General features: G+C 47.9%; 1 protein-coding gene across 3 annotated transcripts in view; it reads left to right on the forward strand.

The window, feature by feature from the left end:
• The first annotated feature begins 515 nt into the window (after positions 1–515).
• RALB (RAS like proto-oncogene B) overlaps positions 516–15,035 on the forward strand; it is a 58,597-nt gene continuing 44,077 nt past the window's right edge. Inside the window, exon 1 of one of the 3 annotated variants that reach the window (XM_077449682.1) lies at positions 516–683. The gene's annotated coding sequence lies outside the window, so the exon portion shown is untranslated. Of the gene's footprint in view, positions 684–13,254; positions 13,357–15,035 lie in introns of those variants that run through there. The other 2 variants (XM_077449683.1, XM_077449686.1) reach the window with 2 other exon arrangements.

Consider the following 15,035-nt stretch of genomic DNA (forward strand, 5'->3'; position numbering starts at 1 on the left):
GAGGGGAATCCCGCTGACAGCTGACGGGTCATCCGTTGTTAAGGACACGGCGGACGACTTCCCGGCTCCCTCCGCAGAGCAAATTATCGCTAAATAGAAAAAATACCGCCTTCCTTATTGGACGGTAAATTCTCTGTGAATTGAACCTTCTGGCCGATATTTATCTCTTAGTGAGTGGAGCCCGATGTTCTATGTGACAGAGAACAGGAGAGGCCCGGATGTCACCCGGAGGATCTACCGAGGAAAAGAAGCGGCTCGGCTGTTTGGGAGGACTTCCCCTTTAAGAGACGATTTCTGATTGGATGCCAGAGGAAGCTTTGATAACAGCTTCACTAACTTCACATCACGTGCTGCACATTCCGGGACACGGAGCCCCGGAGGAGGCGGGGCCAGGAAGGACAGGGACACCCTCCGGGCGGACCACACAGAACAGGCACTGCGCGTGCGCCGTGATGATGGGACTGAGCTGGCGAGACAAAGGGGCGTGTTCCGAGGCCGAATGAGGCGTGTTCTCAGTGAAGGGGGTGTGTCTGAAGTGGCGCGCTGAGGAGGATTGTCCTTCCCGGGGAGCCGTACAGACCGCAGGAAGAGAGAGAGAGAGAGAGAGGGCGGGGCTACCCAGAGAGAAGGAGGGCGGGGCCCACCGGAGAGGGCGAGATCTGGAGGCCGAGAGAGACCCCGGGGTAACTATTCACCGACTTCCCTTCCCCCCACCTTATATGTACCCCCCCTCCATGTGTATACCCCCTGTATGTATATACCCCCCCCCCCTCTCTCTCTATCTATCTATCTATCTATATATATATATATATATACACACACACCCCCCTGTATATGTACTCACCCTTATATATATATACCCTGTTTATGCAGTCACCCCCATATATATATATATATATATATATATATATATATATATATATATATATATATATATATATATACACACACATACCCACCCCTGTATATGTACTCACCCTTATATATACGCTGTGTATGTAGTCACCCCTATATATATATATATATATATATATATATATATACACATATATATATATACCCCCCTATGTATGTAATCACCCCCCTTGTATAGTAAGGGGGGACATCTGTATGTAGATAGTGGGGTGCCCCGGCTCCTCCCCATACTGTGGAGTCATGTGACTTGTATCTTCTTCTCTCTCTCTGTGTTACATTGTAGACATTCTCAGCCGAGGCCGCCGCCTCCTGTGGGGCTGGTTGGGGCTTTGCTCCCCTCTCTAGGGTCATATGTGGGGGGGGGGGGGGAGGTGGATGAGGACATTGGTGGGGACAGGTCCTCTTTATGGGCATCTTGGGGAGAACTTTGTATTAAGGCACTATAAGTGTCAGCATGGTGTACGGGCACACAGAACATTCCTGAGAAAACTACAGCCTGGTGCAGTCTTACATTACAGTGCTTCCTGCCTCTGCCATACGCCCCCTGTGTGTGCGCCCTGCTTCCTGCCTCTGCCATACGCCCCCTGTGTGTGCGCCCTGCTTCCTGCCTCTGCCATACGCCCCCTGTGTGTGCGCCCTGCTTCCTGCCTCTGCCATACGCCCCCTGTGTGTGCGCCCTGCTTCCTGCCTCTGCCATACGCCCCCTGTGTGTGCGCCCTGCTTCCTGCCTCTGCCATACGCCCCCTGTGTGTGCGCCCCGCTTCCTGCCAATGCCATACACACCCCCTGTGTGTGCGCCCCACTTCCTGCCTCTGCCATAGGCCCCCTGTGTGTGCGCCCCACTTCCTGCCTCTGCCATAGGCCCCCTGTGTGTGCGCCCCACTTCCTGCCTCTGCCATAGGCCCCCTGTGTGTGCGCCCCACTTCCTGCCTCTGCCATAGGCCCCCTGTGTGTGCGCCCCACTTCCTGCCTCTGCCATAGGCCCCCTGCGTGTGCGCCCCACTTCCTGCCTCTGCCATAGGCCCCCTGCGTGTGCGCCCCACTTCCTGCCTCTGCCATAGGCCCCCTGCGTGTGCGCCCCACTTCCTGCCTCTGCCATAGGCCCCCTGCGTGTGCGCCCCACTTCCTGCCTCTGCCATAGGCCCCCTGTGTGTGTGCTCCCCGCTTCCTGCCTCTGCCATACGCACCCTGTGTGTGCGCCCCGCTTCCTGCCTCTGCCATAGGCCCCCTGTGTGTGCGCCCCACTTCCTGCCTCTGCCATAGGCCCCCTGTGTGTGCGCCCCACTTCCTGCCTCTGCCATAGGCCCCCTGTGTGTGCGCCCCACTTCCTGCCTCTGCCATAGGCCCCCTGCGTGTGCGCCCCACTTCCTGCCTCTGCCATAGGCCCCCTGCGTGTGCGCCCCACTTCCTGCCTCTGCCATAGGCCCCCTGCGTGTGCGCCCCACTTCCTGCCTCTGCCATAGGCCCCCTGCGTGTGCGCCCCACTTCCTGCCTCTGCCATAGGCCCCCTGCGTGTGCGCCCCACTTCCTGCCTCTGCCATAGGCCCCCTGCGTGTGCGCCCCACTTCCTGCCTCTGCCATAGGCCCCCTGTGTGTGCGCCCCACTTCCTGCCTCTGCCATAGGCCCCCTGTGTGTGCGCCCCACTTCCTGCCTCTGCCATAGGCCCCCTGTGTGTGCGCCCCACTTCCTGCCTCTGCCATAGGCCCCCTGTGTGTGCGCCCCACTTCCTGCCTCTGCCATAGGCCCCCTGTGTGTGCGCCCCACTTCCTGCCTCTGCCATAGGCCCCCTGTGTGTGCGCCCCACTTCCTGCCTCTGCCATAGGCCCCCTGTGTGTGCGCCCCACTTCCTGCCTCTGCCATAGGCCCCCTGTGTGTGCGCCCCACTTCCTGCCTCTGCCATAGGCCCCCTGTGTGTGCGCCCCACTTCCTGCCTCTGCCATAGGCCCCCTGTGTGTGCGCCCCACTTCCTGCCTCTGCCATAGGCCCCCTGTGTGTGCGCCCCACTTCCTGCCTCTGCCATAGGCCCCCTGTGTGTGCGCCCCACTTCCTGCCTCTGCCATAGGCCCCCTGTGTGTGCGCCCCACTTCCTGCCTCTGCCATAGGCCCCCTGTGTGTGCGCCCCACTTCCTGCCTCTGCCATAGGCCCCCTGTGTGTGCGCCCCACTTCCTGCCTCTGCCATAGGCCCCCTGTGTGTGCGCCCCACTTCCTGCCTCTGCCATAGGCCCCCTGTGTGTGCGCCCCACTTCCTGCCTCTGCCATAGGCCCCCTGCGTGTGCGCCCCACTTCCTGCCTCTGCCATAGGCCCCCTGCGTGTGCGCCCCACTTCCTGCCTCTGCCATAGGCCCCCTGCGTGTGCGCCCCACTTCCGGCCTCTGCCATAGGCCCCCTGTGTGTGCGCCCCACTTCCGGCCTCTGCCATAGGCCCCGTGTGTGCGCCCCACTTCCTGCCTCTGCCATAGGCCCCGTGTGTGCGCCCCACTTCCTGCCTCTGCCATAGGCCCCCTGCGTGTGCGCCCCACTTCCTGCCTCTGCCATAGGCCCCCTGCGTGTGCGCCCCACTTCCTGCCTCTGCCATAGGCCCCCTGCGTGTGCGCCCCACTTCCTGCCTCTGCCATAGGCCCCCTGCGTGTGCGCCCCACTTCCTGCCTCTGCCATAGGCCCCCTGCGTGTGCGCCCCACTTCCTGCCTCTGCCATAGGCCCCCTGCGTGTGCGCCCCACTTCCTGCCTCTGCCATAGGCCCCCTGCGTGTGCGCCCCACTTCCTGCCTCTGCCATAGGCCCCCTGCGTGTGCGCCCCACTTCCTGCCTCTGCCATAGGCCCCCTGCGTGTGCGCCCCACTTCCTGCCTCTGCCATAGGCCCCCTGCGTGTGCGCCCCACTTCCTGCCTCTGCCGTAGGCCCCCTGTGTGTGCGCCCCACTTCCTGCCTCTGCCGTAGTCCCCCTGTGTGTGCGCCCCACTTCCTGCCTCTGCCGTAGGCCCCCTGTGTGTGCGCCCCACTTCCTGCCTCTGCCGTAGGCCCCCTGTGTGCGCCCCACTTCCTGCCTCTGCCGTAGGCCCCGTGTGTGCGCCCCACTTCCTGCCTCTGCCGTAGGCCCCCTGTGTGCGCCCCACTTCCTGCCTCTGCCGTAGGCCCCCTGTGTGTGCGCGCCCCGCTTCCTGCCTCTGCCATAGGCCCCCTGTGTGTGCGTGCCCCGCTTCCTGCCTCTGCCATAGTCCCCCTGTGTGTGCGCGCCCCGCTTCCTGCCTCTGCCATAGTCCCCCTGTGTGTGCGCGCCCCGCTTCCTGCCTCTGCCATAGTCCCCCTGTGTGTGCGTGCCCCGCTTCCTGCCTCTGCCATAGTCCCCCTGTGTGTGCGTGCCCCGCTTCCTGCCTCTGCCATAGTCCCCCTGTGTGTGCGCCCCACTTCCTGCCTCTGCCATCAGTGCCCCTGTGTGCGCCCCTTCCATATCTTGGCTTTCATTTTGGTGGCACTTGTAGTCCCACGGCACACATCTTGTTCAAAACAGATGTAAATGGTGCCGGTTGCGGTGGGGGGGGGGGTCATTTGGGGGGAGGGGTATGAGCTGAAGCAGACGTCTGGGGTTTAAAATAGGAGGGGGTGGGGAACTTATATAATGTTTAAGTAAAAAAAAAAAAGGTACCTCGTACTTTAGGATATGAAATCACGATGGAGGGGAACCAATCGGACTAATTCTCCTCCTTTCGCTCTGCCACCGTTCTGCCTTACCGGGGAATTCCATCTCCCGGCAAATTCCATCTCCCGGCAAATTCCATCTCCCGGCATTACAAAAATAACCGGCCTCCTTTTATTATTGGTAGAGAGATAGATATATAGATAGATCTATCTATCTATCTATCTATCTATCTATCTATCTATCTATCTATCTATCTATCTATCTATCTATCTCTATATCTATCTCTATATCTATCTATCTCTATATCTATCTATCTATCTATCTATCTATCTATCTATCTATCTATCTATCTATCTATCTATCTATCTATCTCTATATCTATCTATCTCTATTTCACATTATATTACCAAAAGTATTGTGACACCTGACTTTACACACACATGTAAACATTAATGGTATTGGGTTGAGTATCTCGTGAGTCAGAGGCTGCTTCAGCCTAAATACAACAGAGGTACAGCGCCTTGAAAAAGTATTCATACCCCTTGAAATTTTCCACATTTTGTTACAACCAAAAAACTTAAATGTATTTTATTGGGATTTAATGTGATAGACCAACACAAAGTGGCAAAACGCTATGTGTGGGGGAAACTAACACTGCCCATCCCCCTGAACACACCATCCCCCACCGTGAGACATGGCGGTGGTGGCAGCATCATGTGGTGGGGATGCTTTTCTTCAGCAGGGACAGGGAAGCTGGTCAGAGTTGATGGGAAGATGGATGGAGACAAATACAGGACAATCTTAGAAGAAAACCTGTTAGAGTTTACAAAAGACATGAGACCGGGGCGGAGGTTCACCTTCCAGCAGGACAACGACCCGAAACATCCAGCCAGAGCTACAATGGAATGGTTTACATCAAAGCATATCCATGTGTTAGAATGGCCCAGTCACAGTCCAGACCTAAATCCCATTGAGAATCTGTGGCAAGACTTGAAAATTGCTGATCACAGACGCTCTCCATCCAATCTGACAGAGCTTGAGATATTTTACAAAGAAGAAGAAGGATGGGCAGAAATGTCCTCTCTAGATGTGCAAAGCTGGTAGAGACACCCCCAAAAAGACTTGTAGAGAAAAGGGGGTTCTACAAAGTATTGACTCCGGGGGGCGCCATACAAATGCCCCTCCCCCCACACTTTTCACATATTTATTTGTATTATTTATCATTTTCCTTCCACTTCACAATTATGTGACACTTTGTGTTGGTCCATCACATAAAATCCCAATAAAATACATTTGTTTTTGGTTGTAACATGACATGTGGGGGAATTTCAAGGGGTATGAATACTTTTTCAAGGCACTGTATCTCCCATTTGACTTTATGGCAGCGAAAAGTTAAAAAAAGTTTTTTTTGTTTTTTGGGGGTTTTTTTTTATTTATTTTTTTGGAGGTTTTTTTATTTTATTTTTTTAGAAATATAATTAATAAAGACTTTATAAGCAAGGTTAAAATTGCATCCGTGCAACAAAGATGTCTGATCTATACATGATGGTCTAATTATTGCCCAACTGGGGGGGAGGGGGGGGGTGGCCACAAAATGCATTGTACATATGAAAATGTAGCTAACCACAGATGCTACCCAACGCGTTTCCATTAAAGATAGTCTTCCTCAGGGGATATCAGGTTGATCAAACCTATGCAATATACAAAAACAACGAAAAAGTATACAAGTCCTGATCTAGTTGCAGAATTTACACAGTAGATGTTCATCATATGGTAACTTACAGATGTGAATTGACCAGGGAATAAAAACTATATTTTTCATTTTGTTTGTTTTTTTTACAAATGACTAGATGTTTTAAGATCGTGCAACAGTGATTTGTAGTGCTTGGGGGGGGGGGGGGGGTTGTAGTTTTTTTTTTTTTTTTTTTTATTTATTTATTTTTTGTTTTGTGGTTCTCATTTCTTTTTTATTTGTTTTTGTTTTGTGGTTGTTTTTTTATTTATATAATTATTATTTTTATTTATTTATTTTTTTCAGTGTTGATTTTGCTGGCTTGTAGATCACACCTGTCCTTCTTCTTTTTTTTTTTTTTATGTGAAAAAATGCCGATTTTCTGGTGCCGTCTCTTCCTCTATCATACAGAGAGAGAACTGGTCGTTCCTCCTGGTATTTGCCTCGTGGTGATTGTCTCTCGCTGTGTATGATTTACCTTTTTTATAGTGTCTTTTTCTCTATACTTCAGTTCCTTCCTCCAGTGACGTTCCATGTCAGGGATTGTGCCGGCCGGTGTTTGCACTGGGGGTGGGTATAGAGGAAGGGCTGTGATATGGGACCTGAGCACCCGGTTCTCGGGGCTGGACTGCGGCTGCCTACTGAAGAAGGACCTTTCCATAAAGAGTTGTCCTTTCTGGACTTTCCTTCTCTCCAGCATTGAGGAGACTGTTTAGGTAAAGCTGAAGTTCAGGTAGGAATTTTTATTACGTATCGACCGCAAAACGTGTTTATACATTGCAGCTTGCAAGTGCTTTACCGGGATTATGGCTGAAGATATCAACCATAACCCCGGGACTGTGTTTGTTCTTTCATTGCCTATGGCCTTGGAGGACCGGAGCGACGTCATGGCGTCACTTCCGGTCCAGCGGTGTGTATAATTATATATATTTATTATAATCACTCACGTTTTTATATATATATATATATATATATATATATATATATATATATATATATATATATATATATATATATATATATATATATATAAAAATTTCTCTCTCTCTTTCATAGATATATAAAAAAAAATGAGAGAATATATATATATATATATATATATATATATATTTTAGAGCTGCACAATTAATCGTCAAGAATCGTTATTGCCGATCTTGACTAAAGTGTTTCCCGATTCTTTCTATGCAAAGAATTCTCTCTGCTCTTCTGAAGCCCTCAAAAGGAAGGAAGAGAGAAAAAAAACTAGGCAGTCTGTCAAGAATCAAAATAAGTGGAGGGCCACCCTGAAAAAAAAAATACATTAAAAATTAGAAAAAAATCATAAAAAAAAAAAAAAAAGAATTTTTTTTTTTTTTTTTTTTTACTTGCCAGAAATGCCTGTTGCTAGGCACATCATCCTAATCTGCCTCTTCCTCCTCCGCGGAGATCTTTTTTCTTCTCTCCTCCGTGCAGCGTCTTCTGGGTAATGGGTCGCGCTGTGTTCTGGGAACTGTGTGTGTCCCAGAACACAGCGGGTCCCATTCACAAAGCACTGCGTGATTCGCACATGCGCAGTAGGAAACGGGCAGTGAAGCCGCAAGGCTCCACTGCCTGTTTCTCTTAGATAGAATGGCGGTGCCGAGGGATTATATAATTTTTTTTTTATTTTTTATTATGTTTGGGGGTTCTAAGTAATTGCGCAGCGGTCTTTCAAATGCAAATTATTATTATTTTTTTTGGAAAGAATTACTTGATGAATGAATTAAAAAAAAAAAAAAAAGCAAAAAAACTAACCAGTAAAGTTAGCCCATTTTTTGTTTGTATAATGTGAAAGATTTTACATCGCGAGAATCGTGATCTTTATTCTAAGCAAAAATAAATAAATCGTGATTCTCATTTTGGCCAGAATCGTGCAGCTCTAATGTATATCTATTTCTCTTTTAAAGGTAGAGGAGAGATTTGGGGTCTTTTTGAGATCTTTCCATAAAGCGGACCTGTCATCCTTGTTTCCATCTATTGTTTCCTTGTAATAGGACAATTAAAAGTGATCAAAAAAAAAAAATGAACGGTGTAAAATAAATAAGAAAACAATTTTTTTTTGATCGTTCGAAATTCTTTCGACCGGTACTCACCTCTCCGCCGACTTCCCGGGTCTTCAGGGAGTTCCGCCAGAGATCCGGTGACATCACCGGACTCCTCCCCCCTTCCCCCAAGTCCCTCTGTCTGCTAACGAAGGGAAGGGGGAGGAGTCCGGTGACAAAGTTTCTGATTGAACGTAACGTTTACGGGGGAGGAGCTACGCATGACGCCCCCCGCTGCTGCCCTACGGAACTAACACGATTGTCGGCTTTACATGCCGTGTTTTTATCATCTTTATGTGTGTAGTTTGTGTTTGAACACAAAAATTTAAATCTTATTCTTTTCTTTCTACCCACGACCTGAGATTGTGAGAGAAGTTTATGGTCCGTGTTAACCCTTTTGATACCCGCATGCATGACCACCTGTTTGCACAGGGGTCCATGCCATAAGGTGAGAGGGATTAGTTAGACCGGAGGTGGAGGGATTGTCACGCTACTGTAGGAAAAAAAGAGAGAATTACTTACGTCAGTGCTACAGTTTGAATTTAAAACGTATTTGTGTGAACTGTGAAGTTAAGTCATGGATTGTGGAAACTAACTAGTGTCGGGTGATTGTATATAGTGTATACCACATTTACCACTGACTTGTGTAGAGTTGCAATGCAAGGAGATCAGCTAAAAGTAGTTGGATCTGTATGTGCATTATAAGTAATCGAAATTAGTCGATTAATCGATTAAAAAAAAAATCGATTAATCGAACACACAATTTTTGATCAGTAACGGCCCTTATATATATATATATATATATATATATATATATTATATATATATATATATATATATATATAGTTTAACCACTTAAACACTAAACCTTTTTCTGACATTTGTTGGTTTCAAGTTAAAATGATTTTTTTTTTTTTTTTTTTTTTTTTTATCCTAGAATTTTTTTTTTAAGAACCCCCCCCCCCCCCCCAAAAAAAAAAAAAAAAAAATATATATATATATATATATATATATAATTTTTTTTTTTGGGGGGGGGGGGGGTTCTTAAAAATTTTCTAGGATAAAAAAAAAAAAAATCATTTTAACTTGAAACCAACAAATGTCAGAAAAAGGTTTAGTGTTTAAGTGGTTAAACTTTTTTCACTTACACACAAAGTCTATTCCATTGACAAATTGTTACAATGTTTATACTTAAGTTCAACTGATAAAGAATGTTTTGATTCTTGGCAGACTGCCTGTGGTTTTTTTTTTTTTTTTTTTTTTTTTTTTTTTTTTACTTTTGACAGAAAAGCAGAGAGAATTCTTTGCATAGAAAGAATTAAGAAACTCTTTAGGCAAGATTGCAATAACAACGCTTGACGATTAATTGTGCAGCTCTAGGGGATATTTATTATAGCAAAAAGTAAAAAAATTCGTTTTTTTGGGGTTTTTTTTTTTCCCAAAACCGTCGCTCTTTTTTTTGTTTATAGCGCAAAAAGTAAAAACCGCAGAGGCGACGAAATACCACCAAAAGAAAGCTCTATTTGTGGGGGGGAAAAAGTCAATTTTGTTTGGGTACAGCAAAGCGCGACCGCGCAATTGTCAGTTAAAGCTACGCAGTGCTGAATCGCAAAAAGTGCTCTGGTCCGGAAGGGGGTAAAATCTTCCGGGGCCGAAGTGGTTAGTTTTTTTTTTTTTTTTTTTAAATTAGCTTTTGCAAAACCGCTGCCCAAATACTGTGCGACATAAAAAAAAAAATTGCAAGGCTCGCCATTTTATTCCCTAGGATAATGATGACTAACCTTGGGACCCCAGATGTTTTGGAACTACATTTCCAAAACATCTGGGGTGCCAAGGTTCGCCATCACTGCCCTAGGATGTAAAGAGCAAGTTCTGCTTTTAAAAATCAGATTTCTGGGAGAGAGTTAAATATACAGAGACAGTCCACTGATCCCAGATAAGGAAGCGCAGGCCGCGCTCTCCGCAGAATGTCGTATATCATTGAACCGCTCCTGTCTCTGTAATATATACTGGTTTATATTGGTTTCTGATGGACACTAAAAAGTTATCAATGTAAAGCCAACATTTTTTTTTTTTTTTTGTGCATTAGAAAATGCTTAACCACCTCAGCCCCGGAAGGATTTACCCTCTTCATGCCCAGGCCATTTTGTGCGATACGGCGCTGCGTCGCTTTAACTGACAATTGCACGGTCGTGCCACGCTGTACCCAAATAAAATGTACGTCCCCCCCCCCCCCCCCCCACACACAAATAGAGCTTTCATTTGGTGGCATTTGATCGCCTTTGCAGGTTTTTTATTTTTTTATTTTTTTTTTGCACTCGCTGTGCCCATTATGAGGGGTTCCCACCATCCCTCTGCTGAGTTCCCGGCTCTGTACACCCGCTGTGCCCGTTAGGAGGGGTTCCGACCATCCCCGTACCGAGTTCCCAGGTCTGTACACCCGCTGTGCCCATTATGAGGGGTTCCCACCATCCCAGTGCTGAGTTCCCCGGGTCTGTACACCCGCTGTGCCCATTATGAGGGGTTCCCACCATCCCTGTACTGAGTTCCCGGGTCTGTACACCCGCTGTGCCCATTATGAGGGGTTCCCACCATCCCTGTGCTGAGTTCCCGGGTCTGTACACCCGCTGTGCCCATTGAATCCAGAGCCATGGAGATATCTGGATACAATTGCTCAATAACTGTCCCTGTTGCTCATTTGCAGATTTTATTATCTGCTGCTATATTTACTCACCAGGTGATTATCAGTGGGTGTAGACGGGCGGATGAATCACGTCCCCGGCACAGCGAGGTCCTGCACTCCTCTCTTCCCATCATGCACTGCTGTATGGAGCCGGAGCAGGCCGGTCATTTTCAATTACAATAAATATTAGAAATGGGCCGTCTTCCTACCGGTCACATAACAGGAAACGTGGAAGACGGAGCCAAGAACGTCTGTCATTTTAATACAGAAATGTGGACTTAGTCTGTCCATGTACAGCACAGGGGGTCACAAAACCCTCCAACTGTTGCGAAACTACAAGTCCCATCCTGCCTCTGCCTATAGGAGTCATGCTTCCAACTGTCAGCCTTGCAATGCCTCCTGGGACTTGTAGTTTTGCTGCAGCTGGAGAGGCGCCAGTTTGAGACCCCCTGATGTACAGTATAGTATGCACTCAATATTTGGTTGGGGGCACTGATCAATGCATTGGTGTCGCTGGACCCCAAAAAGTGTCAGTTGGTGTCCGATTTGTCCGCCGCAATGTTGCAGTCCCGCAAAAAATCGCTGATCACCGCCATTACTAGTAAAAAAAAAAAAAAAAAAAAAAATAATTGAATAGAATACCATAAAAATATCTGATGGTGTATAGACGGTATAACTTTTGTGCAAACCAATCATTATACGATAATTGGGATCTTTTTTTTTTGACCAAAAATATGTAGCAGAATACATACTGGACTAAATTTATGATGGAATCTGATAATTAATTTTTTTTTTTTTTTTTTTTTTTTTTTACATATTTTTATAGCAGAAAGAATATTGTTGTGTTTTTTTTTTTTGTTTTGTTTTGTTTTTTTGGAAAAAATAAATAGTTTTTGTATTTTTTTTTTTTTTTGTAGCGCAAAAAGCTAAAAACCAGTGGTGCTCAAATACCAGCAAAAGAAAGTTCTATTTGTGGGGAAAAAAATCAATTTTGTTTTGGGTACAGCGTCACACAGCAATTGTCAGAGTAACTCATTGCCATATAGCAAAAAATAGCCTGGTCATTAAGGGGGTAAAACCTTCTGGGGCTGAAGTGGTTAAACACTTTATCTTCGATCCAGTGATGTCATTCCTGGGTCTCTGTGCTTCTCTATGTGGAGCAGGCAAATCATGGCTGGTGGACGATGCTGTACATGGCTTCCTGAAAACATCACAGCAACCCGGCCTCAGTACTCCTCTCTCCGGCCGGCCTCAGTACTCCTCTCTCCGGCCGGCCTCAGTACTCCTCTCTCCGGCCGGCCTCAGTACTCCTCTCTCCGGCCGGCCTCAGTACTCCTCTCTCCGGCCGGCCTCAGTACTCCTCTCTCCGGCCGGCCTCAGTACTCCTCTCTCCGGCCGGCCTCAGTACTCCTCTCTCCGGCCGGCCTCAGTACTCCTCTCTCCGGCCGGCCTCAGTACTCCTCTCTCCGGCCGGCCTCAGTACTCCTCTCTCCGGCCGGCCTCAGTACTCCTCTCTCCGGCCGGCCTCAGTACTCCTCTCTCCGGCCGGCCTCAGTACTCCTCTCTCCGGCCGGCCTCAGTACTCCTCTCTCCGGCCGGCCTCAGTACTCCTCTCTCCGGCCGGCCTCAGTACTCCTCTCTCCGGCCGGCCTCAGTACTCCTCTCTCCGGCCGGCCTCAGTACTCCTCTCTCCGCCGGCCTCAGTACTCCTCTCTCCGGCCGGCCTCAGTACTCCTCTCTCCGGCCGGCCTCAGTACTCTTCTTCTGGGCCCTTCAGCCTCGATGCAAGCAGTGGGAGGAGTTATGAAAATATCACAATGCCTTGATGGGGGGGTGTCAGTCTGGAGGAGTGGGCGTTCCTAGGCACGTTACATTTGTGTAGGTAACGCCCACATGCGATGCTGAGCCTCCATGATGGAACAAACTGACATGTTTGGTATCTATTAACTTGGTGCAACTTCTTTTTGATAATATTATTATTTATTTTTTATATTTTAAGTAATTGTATTTGTATGATGGAAAAATTTGTGTTTATTTTTTTTCATGTCACACAATATCACAAAAAGGTAAGGTAAAAAAAAAATATAGAGCTACCACCATTTTTATTCTCCATGGTCTCTGCTTTCACAAGCTGAGTTTTGAGGGGTTTTAACTAATCTTCTTCTTCAAAAAATAAATTATAATATATATTCTAATCTTTGCTTTAAAGGTAAAAAAAAAAAAAAGCGAGGGGCCCGCTTTAACAACTTTACCACAAGAAGAAGAAGAAGAAGAAAAAAAAAAAAGGTCTCTCGTCTGGCCTGTATTACGCGGCGGATGAAATACAAGTTTGTATAAGCTGCTGCCTCTCAGGTTTATTTATTTTATGATGGATTAGTCGGGGACACTTTGGGCTTTTTTTAGAAGCCGCCGGCGGAGTGGTTGGGTGAGGGGGCGGGGCCTGTGTCAGTCCGCCTGTCGGTGGGCGCTCTGCGGCCTCGCTGGGTGACGTAGATTGGGGGAAGGAGGTCCTGGGAAATGTCCCGGGCGATGAGGAAAAAGCGCGGAACTCCGGGGAGCGTTCCTCAGATCTTTAACTCCATCGTTGTTTAGATGTGTTACAGAAGATCTCTGTAAATTTTGTTACATTGTAACTTTCCCAAAAGACTTCTTGGTTCAGGTGCCCCCCCCCCCCCCCCCCACGCATTGCCCCCATCAATATAATGACTTTTTTTTTTAATATAAAGTCTTTCTGTTTTCATTACAGACCTTCTTTTATACACAGTGATGTCATCGCTGCTTCTCTGAGTCTCTAGCGGTCTATAAAGGAAGGGGATCCCCCCCCCCCCCCCAATCTCCCAACAAATCATTTGTAGTGTTCACTTAAGATGGGGAGATTTTATTAGAGTTCCCCTGGGTGGGAAGGTTGATAAGTGGTGGTGGTGGGGGGGGGGGGGGGGGGGGGGTGTCCTATCTGTGTAATATATCTCTGTGCAAGTATCTCATCCTACTTGTCTGCTTATCTTATATCCCCGTGCAGAGGATTCTGGGCCATATATCAGTAGATTGGGATTGATGCAGGAAATGAGCAGATTGGTGGTAATCAAATTATCTGTAATTGGATGTTATGTGTGCAGCACAAGCCACGTCTACTTCTCCAATACAGATCCGTGTATATGTGCTGATACCCCCTCCCCCTTAATCTCTTCCATCACCCCTTTATTTCCCTTATCATCCCCCTCCCCCACCAATTTTTATTCTTTTTCTCCCCTTTCCTTTTCTTCCCTCTCCTCCCTTTCCTTTTCTTCCCTCTCCTCCCTTTCCCTTTTTCTTCCCTCTCCTCCCTTTCCCCTTTTCTTCCCTCTCCTCCCTTTCCTTTTTCTTCCCTCTCCTCCCTTTCCCTTTTCTTCCCTCTCCTCCCTTTCCTTTTCTTCCCTCTCCTCCCTTTCCCTTTTCTTCCCTCTCCTCCCTTTCCCTTTTCTTCCCTCTCCTCCCTTTCCCTTTTCTTCCCTCTCCTCCCTTTTCCCTTTTCTTCCCTCTCCTCCCTTTTCCCTTTTCTTCCCTCTCCTCCCTTTTCCCTTTTCTTCCCTCTCCTCCCTTTCCCTTTTCTTCCCTCTCCTCCCTTTCCCTTTTCTTCCCTCTCCTCCCTTTCCCTTTTCTTCCCTCTCCTCCCTTCCCTCTTTCTTCCCTCTCCTCCCTTCCCTCTTTCTTCCCTCTCCTCTCTTCCCTCTTTCTTCCCTCTTTCTTCCCTCTTTCTTCCCTCTTTCTTCCCTCTTCTTCCCTCTTTCTTCCCTCTTTCTTCCCTCTTTCTTCCCTCTTTCTTCCCTCTTTCTTCCCTCTCTTCCCTCTTTCTTCCCTCTCTTCCCTCTTTCTTCCCTCTCTTCCCTCTTTCTTCCCTCTTTCTTCCCTCTCTTCCCTCTTTCTTCCCTCTCTTCCCTCTTTCTTCCCTCTCTTCCCTCTTTCTTCCTCTCTTCCCTCTTTCTTCCCCTCTTTCCCTCTTTCTTCCCTCTCTTCCCTCTTTCTTCCC

This window comes from Lithobates pipiens, unplaced genomic scaffold (genome assembly GCF_037356315.1).
Source record: "Lithobates pipiens isolate NorthernLeopardFrog02 unplaced genomic scaffold, aLitPip1_a1.2 Scaffold_22, whole genome shotgun sequence".
NCBI lineage: Eukaryota > Metazoa > Chordata > Amphibia > Anura > Ranidae > Lithobates > Lithobates pipiens.